The sequence below is a fragment of the Bos grunniens genome, chromosome 11 (genome assembly GCF_055505025.1).
Source record: "Bos grunniens cultivar Pamir isolate PY7600 chromosome 11, Bosgru_T2T1.0, whole genome shotgun sequence".
NCBI lineage: Eukaryota > Metazoa > Chordata > Mammalia > Artiodactyla > Bovidae > Bos > Bos grunniens.
The window spans coordinates 60,584,992-60,589,715 of NC_141175.1; the positions used below are offsets into that span (position 1 = coordinate 60,584,992).

The 4,724-nt window shown below is 42.0% G+C and overlaps 1 long non-coding RNA gene across 1 annotated transcript; it reads right to left on the reverse strand.

Annotated features, from left to right (window-relative positions):
- Positions 1–3,820: 3,820 nt before the first annotated feature.
- LOC147363179 (uncharacterized) lies at positions 3,821–4,443 on the reverse strand. The gene is made up of 2 exons (XR_015136817.1): positions 4,356–4,443; positions 3,821–3,941 (listed from the first exon to the last, which is right to left on the reverse strand). It is a non-coding gene; the product is annotated as an uncharacterized LOC147363179 (long non-coding RNA).
- Positions 4,444–4,724: the final 281 nt, after the last annotated feature.

Below are 4,724 nucleotides of genomic sequence, written 5' to 3' on the forward strand. Positions count from 1 at the left end.
GCCCTACGGGAAACTGGGAAAGGAAGGAACTTAGTGTGAGTGCAAACATGGAACAGGAGTTATGAAGGAAAAAAATGATGTGGCTTATTCAGGTTTTTTTTTTTTTAACATCAATGTAGTTCTGTGTGTAAATTTTCTCTAGTTTTAGGTACCTATAACCTAAGCAAAGGCTAAAATATCCCTAGGATGTAGATAAAGCTAAGGACATGGGCATGATGTAATTATAACCTGGTATGATATGAACAGAGGAGGCACCCCACTCCAGTACTCTTGCCTGGAAAATCCCATGGATGGAGGAGCCTGGTAGGCTGCAGTCCATGGGGTCGCGAAGAGTCGGACACGACTGAGTTCACTTTCACTTTTCATGTTTATGCTTTGGAGAAGGAAATGGCATCCCACTCCAGTGTTCTTGCCTGGAGAATCCCAGGGACGGCGGAGCCTAGTGGGCTACCGTTTATGGCGTCGCACAGAGTTGGACACGACTGAAGTGACCTAGCAGCAGCAGCAGCATGATATGAACATTTTGCAGAGTGTATACTGCTGACTGGACCCCAAACAACAAAGCACTGGAAGAAGCTCAGTCAAATCTCTTGTTAATGTAGGTACTTAATTCTTTCTGGTCATTTTTAAAAGTTTCTCGTTTCATGAAAATATTCTACATCCTGTCACATATATGATAAGCATATAATAAGTACTTCCCCTCATAGCTACGAATCCTCTGGCTCTGTCTTGATGTCCATTATATTCCACCTGTGTTCTCTGAATCTGAGTATTTTTCCCTCTTGATAATGTATGCCTCCGTGTTTTAATAAAAGAGAGACTGTAATGTACACACTTCATGTTTATGTAGATTAACATACATTTTACCCTAAAAATGTTAAGGATGATTTTAGACCCTGGAATGATTCATGTCAGTCAGAAATGATTTACTTTTGAATCTGGCAAAATACTAGCTTTGATCACTTTCATCCAATCAGGGAGACATGAATTTGAGGCTGGTCCTCAGCCTGGTGATTCCCTGCTCTTGCTGGTTCATCTCCTCTCCCAGGTGTGGCCCTTCCCCCATTCTACCTGAAGGCTTTGTTCTAATCAGGACCCAACCTTCTCTGGTGGCCTTGGACCCTTATTTTTTTTTTTTGCTACAACAGAAGCTTTATTCAGTTCATTCAGAAAACATTGGCAAAATAAATTTCAATTGCAAATTCACAGATACAAGCTTCAAAGTATAAAGTTGTATATAACAAAAAATACAGGTAATATTTATAACAATAACTTACAGATACAAACTAATGATAAACTACAATTTCACAGAGGATTGTAAACATTTTGCACACTTGTCAGTCCTTTCTTTTAGGCAAAGTGCTCTTTTGATGACAAATAAATTAACAGATACACACTTGAGTGAACTATTTTCATACAACACACAAAAAAAGTTTTGATTTATTTTCTTCTTGTAAACATAAGTTTTACAAAAAATGAAGAATCTATAAAAGTGTCTTGCAGGCCAACTAGAGATACATACCTGGGCAGCAAAGTGATGTTGGAAATGCTTTGGGTGTTAAATAAAAAATTAACATTAATATATTTTCAATGGTATTTTATACATAACAAATGACAAGTTTATATCCTTAATCATTTCTATCCCTGAAAAAAGGAATTAGGTATGACTTATTGGCAGTTGTGTCATTGAATGGGGTAACAAGGGCTGGAGTCCAAGAGCTGTTGGTGAATGAGCATCCATATAACTATGCAGTGCAGTTAACGGACCCTTATTTTTATCTCTGACCAAGGATATTACTGAAAGCTGTGCTGGCTTTGAGGCCTCCAACATCTCTTTTTTTTCTTAAAATTTTTAAGCTTTGAGGATTCCTTAGTGAGATGGCAAAAGTGTTTAAGTGTCATTAAAGAGAAATAGGGCTCACTTCCCTAGGCTTCACTGCTTCTCAACTTTTCAAGTACATTCTCTCTTTGTACTCCCTGTGCATGAGATAGAATTAATTATTAAGAATTTTCTTGAGTCTCCAGACAGCCCACATACCTATATAATTTGAGAGAAAGATTATCACTTACATAAGCAAATTCCAGGTGGAGTAGGGTGGGCACTAGCTGGAGCAGGCTGGGTTGAAAGAGGCAGAAGTTTGGGCTCTTAATAGGGTTGCGAAGGGACTTGGTAAATTCACCTTGTGTGGACTTGGGTTTGTGAGTTTTGAGTGTCCCTGTGGCTGTTGGACAGATATAGGGCAAAGTGGATGTTGGAGAACAGCCTGAGAGGTGTCGCTGATCCCATTTTAACAATGGAGTCAGACTCCTTGCTATCTGGAGCCCCTCTGATGTCTATATAAAGACTCTGCTTGCCATTGCCAATGCAGGAGATCAGGTTCAATCCCTTGGTCAGGAAGATCCTCTCAAGTTGGAAATGGCAACCTGCTCCAGTATTCTTGCCTTGGAAAGAATGATGGGCTGTAGCCCTTCCTTTTTTCCCCAAAATTTATACACTTCTTGGTAGGTTATAGAAAATACGATACTCCACCACTTAACAAAGTTGGAGTTACCAAAGATAAAGAGAATCTAAGGAATGATTCGAAATTAAGATACTGTGCAAAAGACCATATCTCTCTAAGTACAAGATGAAGCAAACTGACAATGGCAACAAGTATTTACTGAGTGAGAACCTGGAGAATTCCATGGACAGAGGACCCAGGCAGGCTACAGTCCATGGGATTGCAAAGCCATGACTGAGCGACTCACACTGCCACTCACTTTTCATTTTCACTTACAAACTTTGCCAGTCATATGATAACTATTTTGTATGAATTCATCTATTTAATTCTTATAACAAGTTTTAGCATTTTTATTGCTAAAGAAAATAAAATCTTTTCATTTCCTTCATTACCGATCAATAAACCAAGGGGAAAGGGCTTTCCTGATCACATTAGTGGTAAAGAACCCTCCTGCCAATGGGGAAATATAAGAGATGTGGGTTCGATCCCTGGGTCAAGAAGATCCCCTGGAGAAGGAAATGGCAACCTACTCCAGTATTCTTGCCTGGGAAGTCCCATGGACAGAGGAGCATGGCAGTCTACAGTCCATGGTGTTGCAAAGAGTCAGATACAACTGAAGTGACTTATCATGCATGCAAACCAAGGGGAAACGGTTCAATAAATCTCCAAATATATACAACTATTAAATACAAGTCAAATTCTGAAGAAGAATGCATGGTTTCATCCTTTTTGTCTCAGATGGCAGTAAATACCATTGTTATGTTCGTTTCCTTGAGCTTTCCTCCATATCACCCCAATGAGACAATGGGAAACTGGGTGAGAAGAAATCCCTGACCTTTCACTCAGCCCTCCTTTCACAGAACTGGCTGCTATAGGACACAGGACCCCTACAGTCCCTGCTGCTTCTGCCAGGACCAGGCTGTGCAGCTCATGGGACCTTAACATGTGGTGCCTGAAGAATAGCTAAGACACTCATGATCCAGAGCCCTCACTGCAACCAATTCCCCTGAGACTGCCACCTCTTGTACAGACTCAGAGCATTCGCTGTCAGTTCCCCAGAGAAGCTGCACTTCGAGCAGCTGCGCCACCCAGGCAGGGCGGTTTGTGTTCAGGGCTGTATCACTGTGCGAGGATCATGTGTCTCTTGAACACAGTAATAGACTCCAGCATCCTCAGCCTGCACACTGCTGATCGTAAGTGTGAAATCTGTCTCTGACCCACTGTCAGTGAACCTGTCTGGGACCCCAGTGTTACGATTGGAAACCTGATAGATCAGACTCTGTGGTGATTGGCCTGGTTTATGTTGAAGCCAACGCAAATAGGTTTTTCCATCACTATATTTCAGACTCTGAGTAGACTTGCAGGAGATGGAGACCGTCTCTCCAGGGATGACAGACAGGGAGAGGGGAGTCTGGGTCAGCACAACATCCCCACTGGATCCTAAAGAAATGATAGAAAATTATCAAGTTACATGCAAATATTATGAGCTCTACTTATCATTTCCAATTTCTTATTTATGTTAGCTAAAATATGACTTCTTTTTCCTCTCATTATCAATACTTTTCATCCATACAAAAAAAGGTACAATCACGATAATGAACCTGACATCCGTGAAGTGTACAGAAGCCACTAAACATCCCCTACATCATCCTCACTTCCTCTGTCACCGTCCTGACCAGAATCCAGGTCCTTCTTCCTTCTGGAACTTTCCTCACTCTCTCAGATCTAAACATCCTATGTTCGTCTGCATGACAAGCCATACACATCGAACACACAGATAGAACGCACGTGGAGAGCTGAGATGCCCCCAGAACTGAGGCCCCCATCCTCTTCTCATGCCCCCTCTGTCCTTACCTGGGACCCAGAGCAGGAGGAGCCCCAGGAGCTGAGCAGGGAATCTCATGTTCAGAAGTTTGAACTGAGGAGTCCTGATAAGTCAGAGCAAGATCAGAGCTGAGCTTTTATCTCAGACTTGCAAGGGAAGGTCCTCCCTGGGGAACCACATGCAAATCCCCTGGTGGGGCAGCGGTGTAGACAGAGCCAGAGGAGGGTGGGAGGGATCAAGCTCAAGCAAAGTGAAATAAAGCTCTTGTGTGTTTAGATGAATACCATTAGCTAAAGTTTATACTGCTTGGAACAGTAGGAAGAATAATCTCACTGAGAAAATGCAGGACACAGTGTACAAGGCCTGGAGCTCTAAGAAAGCACTGAAGACCCTGACAT